This window comes from Thamnophis sirtalis, unplaced genomic scaffold (assembly GCF_051295495.1).
Source record: "Thamnophis sirtalis isolate CommonGarterSnake01/CBP01778 unplaced genomic scaffold, rThaSir2_p1.2 scaffold_4, whole genome shotgun sequence".
Taxonomy (NCBI): domain Eukaryota; kingdom Metazoa; phylum Chordata; class Lepidosauria; order Squamata; family Natricidae; genus Thamnophis; species Thamnophis sirtalis.
In genome coordinates, this window is record NW_028261384.1 from 30,379,054 (window position 1) to 30,401,225 (window position 22,172).

The 22,172-nt window shown below is 41.4% G+C and overlaps 1 protein-coding gene and 1 non-coding gene across 13 annotated transcripts in view; one reads left to right on the forward strand and one right to left on the reverse strand.

The window, feature by feature from the left end:
• KIAA1217 (KIAA1217 ortholog) overlaps window positions 1-22,172 on the forward strand; it is a 240,015-nt gene that overhangs the window by 151,726 nt on the left and 66,117 nt on the right. The gene's annotated exons all lie outside the window — the stretch shown is intronic.
• Window positions 15,833-15,970, reverse strand: LOC148045796 (small nucleolar RNA SNORA57). The gene has a single exon (XR_015696545.1). It is a non-coding gene; the product is annotated as a small nucleolar RNA SNORA57 (small nucleolar RNA).

The window sequence follows — 22,172 nt, forward strand, 5'->3', positions numbered from 1 at the left end:
AATCATTAACAGAACAGAGTTACATTATTATAAGATGCAAGAGAAGAAAGACAGTATAAAATGTTTGTGTGCTAAGGTCAGCATTTAATAGATGGAATCCTTTGGAAGGACACTGGGAAATTCTTTCTTCAGGAATGTGGCAATCTGGCTGTTTGGGTGATCCGGAAATATCTGGATCTGGAAGCCTTACTTATTGCCAGAAACTATTGGTTTATCCAGATCAGCACATTCCACCCCCACCCCCCCAAAAAAAGAACATGTTGCATATCAGACTCTTGCATAGGCTCTCAGCAATTTAAAAAGCCCCTTTAATTCAATATATCTTGCTTTCAGGGAAATTCAGAAAAGTACACAAATGATCTGAGGGAAATTTCCATAAACCCAACAATGTATGTGTTGGTCTGATGTCCTGGCACTATGCATTTGTTCCAGTGGTGGGTTTCAAATTTTTTTAGAACCTCTTCTGTAGGTGTGGCCTGCTTTGTGGGAGTGGCTTGCCAGCCATGTGACCGGGTGGGTGTGGCCAACTCGTAAAATGTGGCGAAACTCACTTAACAACGCTCTTGTTTAGCAACCAAAATTTTGGCTCAGAAACTCTGGCATTTGAAGCACGCAAGCCTTAAAGCTGTCAAGTTACAAGACTCTTGCATCCCTAACACTTTAGGAAAAAACCCAAGGGGTATTCAAACTTGGCAGCTTTAAGACTTTAAGGTTTAGATAGGACTCTTAGAGGTGGGTGGGGCGATTGGTGAGCCAGTCAATCATTGAGCAGTGGGCAGGGCAAGCGTGGTGTGGACAGGCGGGGGGAGGGAGCTAGAACCGGTTCTAAACGGAACGGTAGATTTGTGGAACCTCTTCTATAGAAGATGTTAGAACTGGCAGGAACCCACCCCTGGTTTGTTCCTTGTGGGGAGAGCTCCCTTTCTCCTTAGAAACAAAAAAAAGCAGGCAAGTGGCAGAGCATTCATGACATGTACGCATATTAGTATATGTGGCAGAAACTGTTACGCTTGCAAATGTATTCAAATACAACCAGAGGAGCATTTTCTTTCCTTTCTCCATTCAGGAAATGTATTTGAATATATAAATCAATGGAATATGAAAATGACAGTGTGTGTAATGGTTCAGTTGTTTTCCATGGTATCGACGGGAAAGTCCAGGATGGGTTATTATAGTCTGCTTGCTCGTTGACTGAATTGAAAGTCTGAAGACATGCCTCCAAGATTAACCCTGTAAGATAAGTTTAGGTCCGTGAGGACGAGCCTATGGGCACGCATGCCCAAAGTGGCACACAAAGCCATGTTGCCCAGCACGCGCAGCCTTGCCTATTTGTCTTCCAAGCTTCGAGCATGCATGTCATAGTGCAATGTTCAGCTGTCCTTCGTGCATGTGGCAGTGCTGTAAACCAGTGTGCACATGTCCGCAGGCAAGCTGGTTGTTGGGTATGCATGCATGCCAGAACCCAGAAGCTTGGCTTTTTCTGGAACACAATCCATTCGCTCGCACAGCAGTGCTGAAAACTGGCCTGCACATGTGCACTGGCCAGCTGATCGTTGAGTGCGCATGCATGCTAGAACCCAGAAGTTCGGCTTTTCCAGAGCGCAGCCCCGATAAGCGCACGTGCAACGTTTCCATGTGACCTTTTCGGCACTTGGTGCCAAAAAGGTTCGCCATCGCTGATTTAGGTCCTGGATTTAAATATCTTCCCAGATCCTTCTTTTAACAATGAAATCTATTATTTCTCTCTCCCTTTGAATTAGACATTCTCATACTGACTTAATTAAGTGGAACATTATGTTGACAATATCATAGTAAACACATAGAATCCCTACTCCAGGGGTGTCAAATGTGTATTGACATGTGACGTATCACAACTTTTGCCCCCTTTACTAAACCAGGCATGGGCCTGGCCAGCATGTGTCGCATCCAGCCCATGGGCTGCGAGTTTAACAGCCCTGCCCTACTCCATTAAAAAAATGTACATATAGAAATGGCTGCAGCTATTCAGTTGTGGAGAAAGAGATTAATTACATATCCCTCAAATTGCCATTTTTTAAAATAGTTGTTTGATATATTTGAGATTGGTCTAGCAATAAAAATTATTTCACAATAGAGGATCCCTTTTTTTAGTTAAAGCTTGCTTATAAATACAGAACTGCTTTAACCAATTTTGTTGTATTTAAGTACAATTACAATAAAGGTTATACTATACTAGATGCAAGTGTATGGAATAAAAAAAGATTTGTGTCATTCTTTTCAGAAGAAGGGGTCATTGTACTTTTTGTGGACATTATTTCTAATTAGAAAAAACATTGCAGGTGAATTAGCTTCATCATACTACATATTCATACAAAACCATGTTCAGGGAACATGAGTAGATTAGCTGATTAAGGCCTTGATTTCCTGTGTTCACAGCTTACCATGATTTGGGGTTCCATATGCGTGGAGTCACTGCAAAATAAATAATTTCAATTTGCCTCCAGATTAGAAGTGTGTTTGATTTTCTTATTAAAACTTGAAAATAACAGATTCTAGGGCTTGGTATCCATGATAATTCTGGAATAAAACTAGAGCAAATAGAGGAGGAAAGAACTGGTAATCCAGAGAGCAACTCAAAAATCAAATCATGATTTGACTTTAAAATCTCAAGTGGAAAATTGAAGTCCCAATCAAAGTCTTAAAATATTCATCTGCTACCAACTCAGAAGTTAGCATTATTTATTTTAAATGTCAGTATCTCTCAGATTATTTTTTTCTTTTTTCTCTGGATCTCCTAACTTGAGCTATTAGTAGTAAACCTCAGATCGTTGTCATTCAAACTATGTGTTTTGTAGTCGAGTAACCTTTTTTTCGCCCGGACTACTGTAACGCTCTCTACATGGGGCTGCCCTTGGAAGAGCACCCAGAGGCTTCAACTGGTCAAGAATGCAGCTGCGCGGGTTATCATGGGGGTACCTAGGTGCTCCCATGTTACACCCCTTTTAGGCGGCCTGCACTGGTTGCCGATTGTCTTCCGGGTGCAATTCAAGGTACTAATTATAACCTTTAAAGCGTTCCATGGCTTAGGCCCAGAGTACCTGCGAGACCACGTACTGCCACCAGTAGCATCCCACCGTCCAGTGTGATCCCACAGAGTTGGCCTCCTCAAGGTGCCGTCAGCCAGACAGTATTGGCTAGTGACACCCAGGGGGAGAGCCTTCTCTGTGGGAGCGCCTTCCCTCTGGAATGAGCTGCCCCCGGAGCTTCGCATAATACCCGACCTCCGGTCCTTCCAACCCACCCTAAAAAGTTGGCTTTTCCAGCAAGCCAGCCTGGCCTGAATAGAATAAAATATAGGATTAATTTGGTTGTTAATTTTAATTTAATTTTTAAATTTTTATTGTAAATATCAATTGGGGTTTTTTTGGATACTTTATTTAATGTCCCTTTTAATTTTTGTAATATGTGTTTTCTTTTATGTTGTATGCCAATCTCAGTCCTTGGGAGAAGGGCGGCATATAAATCCAATAAACCTAAACCTAAAACCTAAACCTTCTCAAAGAAGATTTTCTAAGCAAATATGTGAAGATATAAATAATACTAATCTCCACCTGTAGTTGTTTTCTCAGTCTGTAGTTATTTACAAACATTAGCCCTGGTTTATAGCCACAGTGATGGAATTCATGCCTCATGCTAAACTTTGAATTATGCTTATTAATCCCCATTGGTTTACAAACCACCATGGCTCAATGCATTGTCCTTTCCTAGTTGTCAGAATTGAAGAGTGCAGAATAAAATAATTATATTTGCCTTTCTCAAGGGTGTAGAGGAAGTCCTCAATTTACAACCAAAATTCAGACCAGAATTTCCATTCCTAAGTAAGGAGGTTGTTACATGACTCCCAGCTAATTTTATGACCTTTTTTGCTATCCTTGTTTAAGCACATCGCTCCAATTATTAACTGAAACACACGATCATTAAGCAAATTTAGCTTCTTCCATGGATTTTGCTTGTCAGAAACTGGCTGGGAAGATCACAAATGGTGATCTGACCTCAGGATGCTGTAGCCATCATAAATGTCAAGTGCCCAAATTTTGATTATGTGACTGTAATGATGCCTCAACAATCCTAAGTGCAAGGACCAGTTGTAAGTCCCTTTTTTCAGTCTATTATAACTTCAAACGGTTACAAGTGAATGATTGGAACTTGAGGACTATCTGTGCATCTATCATAGGTGTAAATCATTGGTAGCCCAGGACTATTTATTTTCTTTTAGTGAAGAATATGGGGGAGGGGAGAATGAGAATGAACTTCTGGTTCCTATTTTAATTATAAAAAATTAGCTGTGGCTATACAAAAGGTTAAAAGAAGTTGGGTGTAAGTTTTCATTTTTCTGTTTGTTTTACAGTAACCCGTTCCATATTTTTATAATAGAAAATGCTTGATAATGCCATTCCATACTAAAAAGCTTGTGTTCTTCCCTGTTCTTGTTTTAATAAACTGCAAGCTGCTTTATAGCTTGATTTGGCTTTGGCAAAGCATGGAGCCAAATATGCAAGAACAAGTAACCCATCCCCAACCGAAATGCTGAGTTAGTACATTGGAGTGCCAGACAAGCATGGATTTATTTTGATTTGCAAGATCAGTTACTAATGTGATTTTCTTTCCCTCTTATTTCTTTTTCTAAAATAAGAAATCAGAAGTCTGATGTGCTGTCTCTGTGGGGCTGAAAAAAATGTTAATATTTTTCATAACTGCATATTTTGGAAGAGGTTCCTCAGAGATCTTTAGCCAAAAGGATGAAGGGTTTTGGTTACTGTTTTATAAAATTGTGGGACTTAGGTTGAAGATCATCAGCTCCACAACAAATTGTTTCAGGCAATGAAGAAAGAAACAGTGGGAATTAAAAAAAAACAGCTTGTTTATGAAGGAACTCTTTGATCAGAGTTCATAAGTTGGGTGTACTAATAAAAGAAAGAGCTTTTGTTATATAATCATCCAATTTATTTTCTACCCTATTCCTCTTCTCAGTTAGATTTCAAAGCATCAAATCCTGATCTTTCTGAAAATACCTCACCCAAACACTTATTAACCCCCCCAACCCTTCTTAACATCATCACATTTTGTGTGTTTTAATACTAGCTTCTCATGCTAACATTCACATATGCAGATTATAGTAGTAATCATAGATACTTAATGTCTCTTTTTTAAAGACATAAATTAAATTGTTTATAGAGTTTTGCTTGAAAGAATTGTCTTTCTAAAAAGAGAGAATAGGTTCAAGAACTATTTCCAAAGGAATGTGTTTTGTAGAATGGGAGTGATATCCAAAAGTACTCATTTCAATGTCTCCTGCAGAGATGCATCTTTTTTTTAAAACCCTTTTGCTTGTTGGGTACATTGAAATGAGTACTTTTGGATATCGCTCTCACACTACAAAATACATTCCTTTGGAAATTGTTCATGAATCCATTCTCTCTTTTTAGAAAGACACGCCAGTGGAAAATCTCTTTAAACCGAGAAAACTAAGGGAAAATATTATTCTGTTTATTGAAACACGAGCAATCATTTGCCAGGTAACTACAATTAAGAATTTTTCACAAAGTACCTAAGTTTTTGCATGACAAGATCAGATTTGTTACTATTAAAATATAGGGTAGCTGGACATAAATACAGTAATATCTGAGAAGGAAACAGTGTTGCCCGTGCCAATGTGCCAGTAGGTACATACAGTATCCACCACGTTTCTTCCTATTTGAGATTTTCATTTTTAAACATGCTGATGATGTTAAAAGGAAGATGTCACACTGTGAAGCAGCAGCAGCAGCAGTAACTCTTTCCCAATAATGTCTTTGATTGCCAAAAACATCCAATCAGTTTTCATAGAAAATAAAAATGAATGGTTGATTAGAGAACAGCATTTTGTTTGGAATGATATCTACCTGTCCAGGAAAAGACAAAGATAAGCAAGCTAGTCAGAAGCATTTTGAAGTAGAGGGGAGCAAGAGAAAGCAGCCATTAAATTGGTTATTCCTCCCATGGCTGTTATGGTACTTTGTGAATGGGGGGTGGGGGGGTGGGGAGAAGTTCCATAGTAGCTATTCTTTAAAAACAGCCTCAATGGACTGTTAAATTGGGTGGGATTAAAAAAAATCACTACCGGTTCTGTGGCTTGGTGGGTGCGGCATGGCTTAGTGGGCATGGCAGGGAAAGGATACTGCAAAATACTCATTTCCTCCCCACCAGCTGGGACTCGGGAGGCAGAGAATAGATGGGTGCAGGGCCAGTCGGAGGTAGTATTTACCAGTTCTCCAATCTACTCAAAATTTCCGCTACTGGTTCTACAGAACTGGTCAGAACCTGCTGAATACCTCCTCTGCCTCAACGTATTATCAGATTTTCAAATGTGCCCGCTAGACTGAAAAGATTCGGGATCCCAATATTGTAATTTTTAAAAGTTGAAAAGAAGTAAAAAATTGTGATGGTAAAATCATAAACTAATGAAATTAAAAGTTTGGTTAACATTCTCTTTTGTAAAAAAAAAATTGCTACCAAAAAGAGTCACAAAGATGAGTCATTTGTTGGTATCTTAATGGCAAAACTCAAACTCCCATTTTATATATTGTTCAGGGCGGCTGTCTGCACAAAATGTGAAATGGATGGACAATTCTTCTTGTGGCAGATCTTGTTTTACAATTTTTTTCTGGGGAGATTTAGCAGTTAGCAATAGCAGTTAGACTTATATACCGCTTCATAGGGCTTTCAGCCCTCTCTAAGTGGTTTACAGAGTCAGCATATTGCCCCCCACAGTCTGGGTCCTCATTTCACCCACCTCGGAAGGATGGAAGGCTGAGTCAACCTTGAGCCGGTGAGATTTGAACCGCTGAACTGCAGATAACAGTCAGCTGAAGTGGCCTGCAGTACTGCACCCTAACTAACCACTGCGCCACCTCGGCTCATTTCTCTGCCTCTGGTTATTAAGTTTGAGAAAATAAATTGAAATGGATCAGCCTTTTTCTCTTTTTAACCTTTATCAGAGTTCACATCAAAATTATTTTGGAATACATATTTATACACATTTCTACAAATATCAGTACTTTTATACAAAGAACTTATTCTGTGGTTTTCACAATATGGAACAACAGTTTGTGCAGAACCTATGACTTCAATTACGTACATAAACTCTGTAGTTTACACCTTTTGATTAAACTTTGTAGAATCCATCACATTCTTCTATTTTTCTCATCCATTCATATCCATTTATTTTGCAGAAACTGAGGTATTATTGAATCAAGATATTTTTTGATAATACTAGTACCCAAAGAGTTGGAAAGGTTTAGAGAACTTAGTAAAATTCAAAAGAAATATATCTTGACTTTCATTATGTGTTCCTTATTTATTTTATTTAAATAATTTAGATGCATTCATTTATTTATAACACTTTTGAACTACCCATTCATTCCTGCCTGGTATACAAATGGGTTTAAATGATAAATTTCAGTCTATCAATTTAACCATATTAAAAATACTGGAGTGAGTTCTGCAAAGTTCTCATCTTCAAAAGGTGCTTTATGTGGTACCTGTTTACATTTTCTTTAGTATCAACCTTTCTTTTGGGGATTGTACAGTTGTAGTAACAATCCAGTTCCAGGGAACATGCATGTGGTTTGGGGTATTTAGATGGATACTGTGTTTGTGCCCTAAAGTGTGTTCACACTCAACCTTGGAGTACTGCATAGCCTTATAAATTAATAGAAATAATAAAGCAGTGCAAAGATCCAAAGCATCCTAAAGAACATTTAGCCCTCTGATCAGTGTTGAGGAACATCTTCTTCCATTCTTTGTTAATGCTTATGGAAGCTGGTGTTATTGCAAGCTGAAATTCAGAAACAACTGAAAGACCACATATCAGGGGCTACCAATTGTAATGCATTGAGTGCCGCCTTCCCCAAAATTCCTGAGTTCATCCTTAAGCTCTAGATCAGTGATGGCGAACCTTTTCAGCACTGAGTGCAGAAAAGGCCACGTGGAAACGTTGCATGTGTGCACACATGCTCGTCGGGGCCGTGCTCCAGAAAAGCTGAACTTCCGGATTCTAGAATGCGTGCGTGCCCAACGATCAGCTAACCAGTTAACATGTGCAGGCCAGTTTTCAGCACTGCCGTGCTTGCAAAGGGATCATGCTCCAGAAAAAGCTGACCTTCCGGTTTCTGGTGCACATGCGCACCCAACAATCAGCTTACCGGCTTGCATGTGCACTGTCACATGCATGAAGGACAGCTGGTCATCACGAGCCTGAAACCCAGAAGACCAACAGGCAAGGCTGTGCGTACCAGGCGACATGGCTTCATGTGCCATTTTGGGCACGGGTGCCATAGGTTCGCCCTCACGGCTCTAAATGGCTATATGTGGAAGGAGATTCTCATTTAGATAAAATAGTCTGCAAATCTATAGGACATTAAATATAAAATCCCCAGGAAATAATTCTGGATGTGAGCCTATGGCGATTGCACCAGATGGGAGCCATCTTCCGTGTACAAAACATAAATCTGTAGCACACCATTTCAGTGAAAGACCATAATTTAAAATAGTAGCTCATAAAATCTCAAAAAGTTCAGCCATGCAATCTCTGCAATTAATTAAACCACAGAGAACATTCAGTAATCTAAGTCTTAGCCCACGCACCAAAAATAACACAGTCCAGCTAAAAACAAATTTGGAACAAGTGGCTCTCCAAAGTCATTTTGAAAAGCCAGAATGCTTAGGTCAGTTGTACTTCTCTGGGGATGGCAGAGGGAGGGGGGAGAGTTCCACTTTGTGGCCTCAAGAAGTTGATTTTATGAGCTCTCAAAGCAGCATGCAACTCAAGCAATGGTGAAACACACAGAAAAGCCCTTGATAACATATTGTAAAGAACAAATAGGAGACTTTGAAGAGATGGCAAAGAGGGCATAGAGAGAGGGTGGAGCCCACCAATACAGTTGAATATAGATGGTGGGTGGGGGTGGCTGTTGTCTTTGGGGTGTCAGGGAGTTTTTGTTGGGTGTTTTTTGGTTTTTTTTTACTACTTATGTTTTTTTTTTCTGTAAGCCACGCAGGATGAGCAGCTGCATAAATCTTATAAATATATAACATGAGCAGTTGCATAAATCTTATAAATATATAAAGAAATAGATTTTAAATAGCAGCTAAAAGCCTGGGCAAAAAGAAAGTATAAATCTGAGCTTACCAGAGCAGAGTATACCAAAGAGGGGTACCCCAAAGACTTTATTAGCGGGGAGACCTGATCTCAAATTTCAAGAGTCCTTTGGTCTCTTATGAGTCCTTAATGCCCGGGATACTTGCAAAGACCTTAGCTGAAGGCAAGAAATATATTCTGTACACAGAGTGTCCATTTTTATAATCAGAAGATTCCAGGCATGTTGTTAAACAGCAGTGAAAGTACACATGAATAAATTGAATTTCGATTCCTGGCTTGAGTACGTTAAGTGAAAGCAGCATTCCTTGATTGCATCTTTCGGAACATTGGCCTGATCTTGTGAATAAATCATGTCCACCAAGAAAGATTAGAGACTAAGGATCGCTTTTGAGCTCTTGGTTCAAAATGCTAAGAAATTATTATTGAAAGGAGAATTGTGATATATTGGACACCAACAAAATTTGCCAAGAAAACCTCATGGGTGTATCCATTAAGTCTCCAGGAATCAAACATGAGAGAGACTTTCCTATAAGAATTCAAAGCAACATATCTGAAGTCACTCCTCATTTTTTATTCTCCTGATTTTCTGAGAAAGAAAATAAGTGGTCAACACTTCATAGTCAAAACAAGGATACATAATCTCAATCCAGTCCAGCTGCTTTGTTCAGACCACACAAGGTTTCTGTTACATAGGTCCATCAGGCCTGCCACATTTTCTACTGTGGGAAAATGGGAGGGGGGATTATATGGAGTATGGGAGATATATAGTCTAAATAACATTCCTTTCTCAGACAGTCAAGGACACGTTGCCCTGCAGCTGTGATGGTGTCATTGGGAGGCATCTCAAGTTTTGGATGGTGCTTGATTGGACCACGTGATGGACATGTGGGTGCTGGCCAGGGACTTGAACTTGGAATCCTGACAGTTGCTGTATGTCTTCAAGTATAATTTAGTTGGCTGATAAAAGTTTGAAAATAATAGTGTCAGTAATTGTAATGAAAGTTATTCCAAGCTACTTCTGTACTTGGAATGGGAAAAGCAATCCAACTTTCTTTACCTTCCGGCTGTCTTGCTCTAGCTCTGATGAAGACCACCTACATGAAGAGAACAGAATGACCTACTATCCAGTTAATTTGCTGTAGCAGTTCCAAATTGACAATAACCTTCTGATTAGTTTTGGTTTCTCTCTCATCTTGCCAAAAGGGAACTATGTCAAAAAAAAACAACCTACAAGTAGACACTTGGATGAAGCAGTAATTTCTGCCTGTCCCCAGATATCTCTTCAACCTTTCAGATATTTAAAAAAAGAAACAAAATCCAAATACAACTAGCAACAGCTTTGATGTGCGTTTTAAGGCAGCTAACGGATAGTAGGCTGAAAGGACTTACATCCAGCAGTGTAGATTAGACAAAAGGGGATATTGTCAATTTGGAAATATAATTACATAACTGGCTTTTTAAAGCAACTTGAAGTATGCATATATGGGTGTAATACAGTAGTTGTTCATATTGGCCATCCAATTGTGTCTGGTTAGCATGGCAAGTAAAGTTTGTTGTGCTTGCATTATCTTCTCAATTATTTTTGAAAACTGAAAGAAAAGAAATGGCAACATTTTAAGATAGTTGTTCAAACATACATAAATTTTTCCTTTTCTTTTTCTTGGTGAAACAAAAAAATAAAGCCCTCCGAGAAAATAAAAATAGATGCAAAATGACTGCAGGCAAGGATGACCCAACCCTGCCACTTGCTTGGCCAGCCAGGGGTAGAATTATGCAGCCTGGTGCTGGGGAGATAGCACACATATACTTTGAACTAAATTACTCTCATGGTTGGCTAATTACCATGAGATATTTGTGGCTTTCGAAAACACCAGACCAAAATGTCTTTGTTTTTGTTTCTTAAACATGTTTGATTTAGTTTCAATGCAGCTGAACCCAGAAGGGCACTGGGGCTCCCTATACCACAAGCAGAATTTCTTTAAAATGCCAAAGAAACTGTTTTCACTGAAAACAAATTTTCTTCACGATAAAGCAAAGGAATGGAAAAAGAAAGGGAGAGATGGGGTGGAAGAAGGAACGGAAGAGCAGCAAAGATCAGAAGTGGACAAATATGAGCCCCCCCCCCTCAAATTGATAGCAGAAGTAAAAGGGGGAAGGAATGTTCTAGAGTGAGACAGAGGTCAAGTAAAATGTTTGCTACACTTGAGAATCAAGGGGACAAAAGACAGGAAGAAGGAGAGCAAGGTTCCTCTTTCAAGCACAAGATTATGAAGATGAGCTGTGTCATGAGACTATTGTTATTCTCTTCTGCTGATGTACATACCTGACATCAACAGTCAACAACAGGTTACAAAATCCCAATACATTTTTTTCTCATTTCTTTGGTTTTAATAACGGCTGCTCAGCTTTATTTTAATGGGATGTTGTTGTCATTGTCATTGCCTTCAAGGCATTTGAAAAAAATGCAAATGTGAAAAGGTATTTCAAATTGTAGTGTGTTTATGATGGTGTGGAGTCAATGAGACTAGAACAGGGGTGTCAAACTCATGTTCATTGAGGGCTTCATCAGGGTTGTGTTTGACCTTGGAGCGGGGAGGGCAGATGTTTGTGCCCAGAATGGGCATGGTTGGGGTAGGGGTGGCCAGCTCAATGTCACACGTGTAGGTGGGGTTGGGGGGATCTATTGTTTCCAGCAGAGGAAGGTAAGACCAGAGAGAACGCCAAATCCTTGTCTTCCAGAGGAGCCTTGCTGTCCCTCTCAGGCCATGCGGAGGATCCCAGGATGGTGGTGCAGCCTGTCCAGAGCCCTAGGCAATGGAGGGCAAGCTCCCAGCCTGGCCCTTGAGCTCCCAGGACACCAGGAGCTCAGCACAATCCCTCTTCCCTGAGGGGGTGCCCGTCTGCACTCCTCCTTGAGGCTGCTGCTGCTGTGGTCACTATCCAGATTGCTCATGGTGTGTGCAGGAAGGCAAAGTGTGTGGGTCAGAGGGAGGGCCACTCCTTGTCAACACAAGGAGACCTGGCTTTGTAACACTGCATCCTCAGCAATAGGATGGGAGACCACCAGGAGAAATCAAGAGGAGGAGAAAAGGGATGGTGAAAGGCAGTAGGGCTGCTGGTGGCCAAGTGCTAAGACAGGACTTCCCTCAGACTCTCCCTTCCTCTCATTGTAATCTTTCTTCCTTTCTGCTTTCCCTCCTTCCTTCCTTTTATTTTCCCTTCCCTCTTCATTCTCCTTTCTTCTTCCTTCCCCTCTTTCCTCCTTTTCCTTCCTTGCTCTCTTCCCATCCTTCCTTTTTTTTTCTTTGTATCTCCTCTTTCCTTTTCTCCTTTCCTCAAATGCAAAGTGGGGAAACATTTCTGCTTTGTTTTACTTTTAGTTTGCTTTGCTAGCCCTTTGCCAGTGAAAATGGAGGGTTCCATTTTCAGTCACAGTGGCCTCCTTCGGTCCTCTGTTAGCAAAAACAGAAGCAGGGGGGCCGCACACATCCCCCTGGCTCTGTGTTTGGCCAAGACAGCATCAGTGAAAACCAAGACTGTGTGCCCCACACCCCCAAGCTCCATTTTTGCTGGCAAAGGGCTGCAGGAGGTCATTGCAGCCAAAAATGGAGCTCCGTTTTAGCTAGCAGATACATTGCAGGCTGGTCCTTTGCTGTTTCCAGGGCGGCCCCGTGGGCCAGATATAAGTACCCAATGGGCTGGATGTGGCTCACAGCCCTTGAGTTTGATACCCCTGGACTAGAATTTTAGTAGGACAGTACATTTTGGCTTACATATATTTTGGCTTACAAATTACCAACATGTTTTTGGAAATGCAAATTAAGAATGTTTAAAATGCATGTCTTTAGAAGAAAATAGGTGTACTGTGCACTGAATTGTACATTCTTTATCTCTAAGCTCCAGATTCTTTAGGGAGAACATGGAGAATTTTCCCCTTTATCTTTACTTCAGCATTCCTTTTTGAATAGAAGAAGCTCCAATTTTGCATGACCTGCATTGGTCAAGAGGCATAGAAAAATGGGCAAAACAGCTCTTTTCCCCCTTTTTAATTCATTGGATACACATCAGTGTCAGAAAAGTTGAATTTAAAAATTCAGCTTAAAAACATTTGAGGTTTTCCACTTAATAATCAGAGCCGGATTAGCAGTTTCACATGAATTTAGCCACAAGTGCATGTACAACATCTGTTTCAACATTTCCAGTTGGAAGAAATTCATGATGCATCCACATGTGCTACCCAGATGTTTCCCCCCCCAACTGAGCACCGAGGTTGAACATTTAAGAATACTATTGCTCTCTATTAAGCTTTCTTAGGCGCACAATAATTTCCATCAATCCCCATAAGCAATCCCAGTGGGATATGTCAAGTTTTGTTATGCTTTTTTTTAGTCATTTGTAAATGTAAACATTAAAACTTCAATTATTGTACAACATGGAGAGTTTAACTGCACATTTGCACCCTGTGGGTGGTTTTGTTACTGCTCCTCCTCCTCCTCCTCCTCCCTTCCTCCATCTTAATTTGCCACAGAAAATATTCACAGACCAATATCTGGCTGGGTTGGCTGGGTCTTTAAATTTTTATTGGTTATGTTTTGTTAATAGTGCAGATGCTATTGCAGTACAGGTGTCTTTAGATTTTTCAGAACCTGAATTACATTTAATTCAAGTAATTTTCCATCAGTTACTGTTTGACTTTTTGTTATATTTGCCCGTTTTCTTCTGTTGTTTGTTGCTATTAGGAGCTATTAGGAATTATTGAAGATATAATCATTTCTCTGATAATTATATACATGTCAAAAAAACCCCACCCATCTAACAGATACAGTGGTGTTTTTTCTTGACTTTGTCTTATTCCCTATCACACTTCCTTTCCTCTTGTTAAGGAAAGTTAAAATAAACAAATAAAGTATACCATGGTAGGAGGACATGTTGATGTTCTAACATATTCTAAATACTTGTTAAGTTGTGTTTAGAATTCAACTGTGCTCAATAGTTGAACCTTTGGGGTAGAAAAATAGAGGTCAGAAACCAGAAACTGGACTCTGAGCCCACATTTTGCTTTAGGGTAGTGACTGAATGGTTACCACCTATTCCCAGAAGATATTTGACTTTGGGTTCTCCTCGCTGGTCCAGTGGGTGAGATATTTGCCCTGTTCTGTTGCTTAAAAGGACAGAGAGAAGGAAGAAATTCTATAGTTCCATTTCCTGACAACAAAGTATAGAGAGGGATGGGGCTGGAGAATTCAACTGTTCCTCTTTCCTCTTAGGAAATAAACCAGTCTCATAAGATAAATAAATAAAACACGTTCATCTGCTGCTGCCAGCACCCCAAAAGACACATAGCCGAGCACCTCAAATTCTCAGCAGCTGCAGAACTGCCCTGAGGATTTTTGTACTCTTTTCTGATCTATAAGATATGCAGATATTCATGGTCTATTTATGCACACAACAATTGATGTGTTTACAAATTTCCATATTGGAATTAAGTTCTTTCTCTGATAGGGGCAAAGAAAGGGCCTTGAAAGTAGTGGCATTAGGATCCCAAGAAGAGAAGAAAGTTGACTTGTGGCTCCAGTTGCGTGTTCTGTTGTGGTTTTCAATGGAAGTGTGAGTTCCACCCTTTCCAGAAATAACACCTATCTGAATAGGACTACAGTGATTCAGGAATGCTTGATTCTCTGTGAATGCAATCACCTGGATTTAACTAAGAATAAAGTCACCAAAAGCCATCTTTTGGGTGATGTAAACAATGCTGAGACCCAAGTGCATACAAGATCTTTTTGAAACATTCTCGTTCAGTAACTTTATGCGCTCTTATGCACACTTAATTAATGACCACTGAACCCTTATTTGTCTGATTAGTTAAATTCTTCTCTCATTACACAGATACAGACATTTCTTACTTCGGAAAATTTTCCGCATTCTTTGTTTTGAATTAATAGCATAAACAGGCATTAAATCAGAAAGTAACATTGGAAAGCAGATTGACACCAAGATGTGTTGGCTTTGTTTTCTTTCACTTTTTATTCCCTCTTGTTTTTCTTTTACCGTAGCTAGTATACATATCACAGATACTGTCCAAGATTTTATGAATTGTTGTTTTGCACTTAATCCCTAAGTTTTTCATTTGAAAACCAAATTAAATGTAAGACATGAGGCATATGATTGGATGAAAGCAGCTCAGTCAGCATCTATTTTAATGGCTTGGGGGTAGAATGAGGTTTAGACCCACTTTCTCCGATTTTTCTCCTTCCAAATTAAACCTTCCCAGTGTATAAGTTATTGCTGTACCCAGTACAGAAAAATGAGACAAAACAAATTTTATTTCCCTAAACCAGAAAGATGCTACAATAAATATATTTGTTCCCTGTTATTGATCCTCCACTAAAAAATGCTTGCTTTAAAGTAAAACACAATTAAAAATATATTTTACTTTACCCAGACAGTTCTTTCTTTATTCTTGACTCATAAAACTTTTATCACTATCTCAGAAGCTTTCAGGCGCTGCAAACTCCTCCTCCTCCTCCTCCTTCTTCCTAGCATATTCCTGCAGGTGCAGGATCTGCTTTTCGTATCATTGAGTGCCACTTTGCATGGTCAGCTGTGTCTCCAGGGTGCAATCCCATGGCTTGAATATCTTTGGAGATTTTTTCTCTGTGTCCCAGCGCTTGAGGATAGAATCAGTGGGTGGGAAAACCTCTGGCACCAAAGACATGGCATTCGGCAGTATTTTTTACCTCTGCACCTTACAGAAATGGGTACAGAAAACCCGATCCTGCCAAGAAAGCGAGGCTACATATCTTTGTTGATGGTGTCTTGCCATTTCTGTTTTGGATGCCCGCAAGGTCGCCAGCCATTAACTTCTAGATGGTGGGCAGTCTTGGTCACGGTGGAAGGTGCATCTCTCTGGCTTGTCTATACCAGCGGAGTTGGCCTTCTCTATCTTCAGGCACTGCACTGATTAATTATAATTGCTACACAAAGTTTTTTCCCTCTATTTTGATTAGTTATTATTTAATAACCTTCCACTGATCCTGTTTGCTTAAAAACCTGGACAGGGCAGGACAGGACATTAGTAGAGCCTGGCTTGGATTTCTGCGTTGTGTGGATTGTGAAGTTTATTTTTAGCTGACAGCCATATAAATTTGTAAAAGAAGATAAGTAAGTAAATCAATAGGATGCCACAGTCTCCAGAATATACCAGCATTCAGGCAAATTAACTTTAACCAAATTAAGTTGCTTAAAGAACACTGAGCTCACGTTAGGCTAAATTTGGGCCGAATAGTTTGATGAAATTCCTATTTGAGTTCACGATGCTGAGGATTAGTTAGGAGCACACCTACACAGTAGTGACTACCTCCTTACTCTGGTTGAAGTTTGAGTATAGTTTCACTCAATGCTTTTTTCTTATGCTGCTTTTCTTCATTCCATCTTCTCTTTTCAGGCTTTCTATCACCATATCTTTCTGATTAGATGCAACATGTGCTTCATTTTAGCTTTTCCCAGCTAATGACTTTTCTTTAGTTAGCTAAGATTTTGCTGTTATTTTGTTTTCAGAAATCGAGCTCATTTGATCAGTGTAAGTTTTATTAAGCAGGTCATGTTTGGAATGTTTTACTATAAATTCATGCACAGCTTGCAGTTCAGTAGCACACAAATTTCTCTTCCCCCTGGGTCAAGTACTACATTAATAGCATTACACTTCTAAAATAAATGTATCATGTGATTTCGCTTTACTTCATGGAATGACATCCAGGGCTTATTCACTATCCTGGCAGAGGTAATTCACTTATCTAGTGGGAGGTGCCCTTAAATACATATGAATACAACTTCCTAATGGCTACAAATTCAGGAGGCACAGGATAGGTAACATTACTGTATTCAGAATCCAAAAGAATGAAGCAAAGATAGGAATAAAGAACCCTGATCTTCAGGGGTGGGTTTCTCGCCCCGTTCCAACCGGTTCAGTTGGAACGGGGCTGGCAGCGTCCTCGCGCATGCGTGCGGTGCGCGTGGTGCACGCGTGCGTACTAGCATCTGTGCGATGCTCCAGCTGCTCCTGGAGGATCGCGCAGGCGCTGTATGCGTCCTGCGCATGCGTGGAAGCGCAGAACTCGTCAAAACCGGGTAAGGAGTGCAGGCGCGCGGGTGGGCCCTTCGCCGTTCCCGGAAGTTACTTACTTCCGGGTTCACCGACCAACCGGTTCGTAGGGACCGCCGCAAACCGGTTGAAACCCACCCCTGCTGATCTTCTATCATTAATAGAATCACCTTCAACCTCTTCCAAACATAAATGTTCAAAAACACTGGGATGGAGTTTTGTTCCCAGATCAGATAGATCTACATATCTACTATGCACTCTACTAAGGAATGAGTTACAGCTGCACAAAAACCTTGCAGGAGAGATTCTATAAGATGCTTTAGCAACTTATGGAATTTTTAATCCGTCTACTTACTCAACATTGAACGGAATGCCAGGTTCATGTGCTGTGTTGATTTTTATTATTTCATTTCCTTGCTGAATAGTATGGGGATTCTTCTTTCAAAGAGGCATGAATAACAATGGCATCTACCGCAGTGCTGCTTCTTTTTAAGAGAAGGTGGTAATTCATGATCCACTACTACTGCTGCTTTTATTTTGTTCTTCTCTCCAAAGTATTCAGAATAAAGCAGCACTCAACACTTCATCCAATTCTGAAACCATTCAGTAAGCTAGTTTTGTATCATAAATGACTGCCTCAATGGGGGGTTTTTCTCCAGACTACTCTTCTCGTCCTACAATCAGAGAAAAGAAAGGGATGACAGTATTTCACACTACAGAGAGAATTTTCCATTGAACAAATCGCTACTGACTTGCTTCATAAAGATGGAAAGCAAAAGAGAAAATGTTATTTAAATGTGTTTCAACAGTTTTTATTTGTTTACTTTAGTTTCTGTGTTGCTAAATTCCTATAAACTCTAAGCAACTTACAGAGTGTCAAAATATAGAATGAAAAACATCTAACATCAGCCAATATATCATGCTGGCACTGCTCTCTAGAGTAAGTTAAATCTCCATATCTCTAGATCAGTGGTTCCCAAAGTGGGCGGTACTGCCCTCTTGGGCAGTGGGATGAATTGGGGGAGGCGCCCAGAGGCAAGGGGGGGTGCTAAGAGGCAAGGGGGGCGGCAGGGGGTGATAGCAATAGCAATAGCAGTTAGGCTTATATACCGCTTCATAGGGCTTTCAGCCCTCTCTAAGCGGTTTACAGAGTCAGCATATTGCCCCCAACAACAATCTGGGTCCTCATTTTACCCACCTCGGAAGGATGGAAGGCTGAGTCAACCCTGAGCCGGTGAGATTTGAACGGCTGAGCTGCTGATCTAGCAGTCAGCTGAAGTAGCCTGCAGTGCTGCATTTAACCACTGCGCCACCTCGGCTCTATAAGAGGCAAGGGAGGCAAAGTGATAAGAGGCAAGGGAGGTGGCAGAGGAGAGCTGGAGGTGGCCCCTTAATTAGAGTGATGTTTTTGCGCATTTCAAGCGCTGGGTGTCATCTCGTTCCCTTTGCAAAGTCACCGGTGGTCATGATTCTGACATGCAAAGGTGGAAGAAACGAGTTGGCTTGTTCCATAAGCCAAAGTCCAGAACCAGTATCACCCCACAGGGAAGGGGGCAAGCCCCTTCCCACTAACCATGGTTCATGCTGACCCGAGAGCCTTCCCATGGTGCGTGTGCTGCTTTGGGGGAGGATGGGAGGGTTCCACGCAGATGGTTTAAGCGAGTGGTGTGGGAATGTAGTCCAGGAGGGGGGAATGAAAGGTAATGATCCACCCTCCAAAGAACGCCCTCCCCCTCCATGCTGGGATTTTATAGGGAAGTGATGTAGGGTACATAAAGCTGGGTCAACAGCCCGCAGCTCTGCATCGGAGGGTTACAGAGGGGACATGGCCCAGGGCAAGAGATCTACAGATTTCTCTTTGGAGGCTCGCATCCGTGCGTGTGCGCACACACACACACACACACACACACACACACACACACACACAGGGAGAGAGAAGTTGCATTGGGGTGGGGGGAGGAGAGGGAAAGGAGGGGGCAGCATTTCTGGGCAACGTGGGAAAGAAGCACCGCCAACCCCCTTGTAAACCTGGCTGCCCTCGGCTCATCCCCCACATGCCCAAGGGGCTGCCCAAGCAAACTCCCAGCCAGCATCTAAGCAGCTGCGAGGACTCGCCTGGCCCCACCTGGGCAGCTCCAGGGGCTCTGCTCCAAAGGGGAAGCGCTTCCTCCTTTCTGAGCAATGCCCAAAGCCTCGGAAGCCAGCTCCTTTCAAGTGGGTGGCCGGAGCCAAAACACTCTGTGGGGCGGTGCTCTCGGCATGCTCTTTCACCCACAGGAAGTGCCCATAACAGTACCTCTCTCTCTCAAAGCCGAGAGCTTGGCTTGGCTTTTGGCTTCTCTTTACAAAGTTTCCCCGATGCAACTTCTCTGACACACATCCCCTAGAGGAGATCCCAGGAGAACCAGCTGAGTCCGCTTGTTCCCACGCGTCATGGGAACTCTGCCACACATTTCAAATTTGGGGAGGGGGCTCTCTTGATCGAAGCTGGAGGGCGCTAAACTCGGCCTTGATTTTCCCTTCCTGCCTGGGGGTTGCTCTTTTCTACTTTCTACCTTTTCTTGAAAATTCCCTCCTTCCCTCCACTTCCTGGTCAGTGGCCCTCCCCTCCCTCTTCCTGATTCATCCTTCTCTGAAGATTGGGGGAGGGAAGGAGGAGAAGCAGGGAAGGGGGTCAGGAGAGTTGTGGACAGGCCCCCCTTTTTTGTTTAAACAGCCTTGGTTGCTGGGTGTGAAATTCCCACCCACCCCACTTCCCCATGTGAGGAGAGCTTTCCAAATGGAAGGGGGATAACCCCCTGTGAGTGGTGGGATGGGGAGTGACACAAGATTTGGGGCGAGAGAAGCCCATATCAAAGCAAAGGCTCGGGGACATACGTATGTGGGAGGGGAGAATTATTGTGGGTGGTAAGCAGCAGCAAGGTCGTTTGCTGCTGCTTGAACCTTCGTGGCTCTGCCTTCCCCCAAACTCCCCGCTGCACATTAAACATCCCCTCTGTCCCTAGGACAGGCTTGTAAGTCAAACCTGCTACACCAGCTCTGAATGGGAACATTTCCAAATTTGGAGGGGGGGAGAAGGAGGGAATGGAGGAGGAGATGGGGTCCAGGAGTTCAAAAGCCCCTCCATAACACCTCCATTCAGATGTGCCAAAAGGATTCCGAGGGAGGAGGCATTCAGATGCGCCAAAAGGAATCCGGGGGAAGGGGGCGCAGTCCCTGAAGATAAGAATTAAGATTTTAATCTTCCAGAAATGCGACTCCCAAGTTTGCTGGTCCAATGAATTTCTCTGTGGGGCTAGGAAGGTTTTGTAGAGGGGGGGAGCTCCTTAAAACAGACCCCTTTTTAAAAGGTTCTGCTCCCAACAAATTGAGCGATTCTTCGAGTGGATCTTAGCAGAGTTGGAAGGGACTTCGTAGGTCATCTAGTGACTAGTTATAAAGAAATCGACTCCAGATTACTTAACGTGGTGATTTAAGACTCCTGCTAAGTGACTTAAAACCAGACATTGGGAAACTGGTATCACTTCATCAAGCCCATCCATCACATTAAGAATTTACTGGACAGTGAAATAGTTACTAAATTTTCTGAGTTTACGAAGTTACTAGTTACTAAGGTTTTGATAAATTACTATCAGACTTTAGAAACCTAGTATCACTGGATCAAGTTCAACAATTTTGTTGAATTAACATTAACTAAAAAGGTTTTTAAATTAGATTTTGAATAAATGTGCAATTAATTGTTACAGTTTTGAATTTTACTGTTATTATCCTCCTTCTATCGTGCAAACAGCCAGTCACATGCCCCCCCCCAGCCACACCCACCAAGCCGCGCCCACAGAACTGGTAGTAAAAAAATTTGAATTCCACCACTGGGTGGGGGGCACTGAGCATCAGTTTATAGCATCAAGGGGGCTGAAAAAGTTTGGGAACCACTGCTCTAGATGCATGAGCCTCTGTAGCTGGATTTTCTTCAAGAAATGGATCTTTAGCAAACCCTTTTTTATATTCATATTTGGCCAACAAAATCAGAATAGAGACTTTTCCTAGGTACCCAGATCCTAAGCCATGAAAGGCTTTAAAGGTGAGTACTAGCACCTTGGATGCTTATGGTCTTGTCTGAAGCTGACAGAGAAGATCTAACAGATTCAGAGTCTGCAGAATTAGCAGTCAAACACCTGCTGCCATTCCAGAAGAGACAGACTGGGGGCCAGTTGAAATTTGATTCGGATCATGAAGGGTCAAAGCTTGGCAAGGATTTGCCAAGAACACCCAAGGACACCCATCAGCTACAAAGCAGTGAGCAAAGGAAATCTGTGTGACTGTGTGAAATGGGAGAGCAATAATCAATTCACATCAACATTGAAGCTATTTAAAAGCAATCTACAGGGCCTAGGTTGTTAGAAACAACCTAGCAATTCTAGACTTGCATTCCTGTCCCTCTTGCTCCTTACCCTATATTTGGACTCTTAGCCTGTGGAATTTTGTGGCTCTAATCCTGGGCAGTAAAGCACAACTCCTATGGCTGTGAATCTGAATCTGCTTGCTTTCAGTTGCTCCCAAGTGGACTTAAAAACAAATGTTCTCTATCTAATTGCTTATCCAGTTCCTGCAATGAATGTGTCTACCAATTAATGTTGGTGTCAGATTTACATTAATAATGATTATTACTTAATTATTCTTGGCTATAATATTCAAGCTTTTTAAATTTTATAGAAAGATTTAGGTTATATTGTTAAATTATTACGTGGAATATTCACTTCCTGTTTTTAAATTTACTATCTATAAAATTTTTATCCAAGTTTGCAAGTTCTAATAGTGCACCCTGTTGTTTCACGTATTTGCTTTGTTTACTTGGAACACATATGTGTATTTAATCTTATTATATCCTTCCTT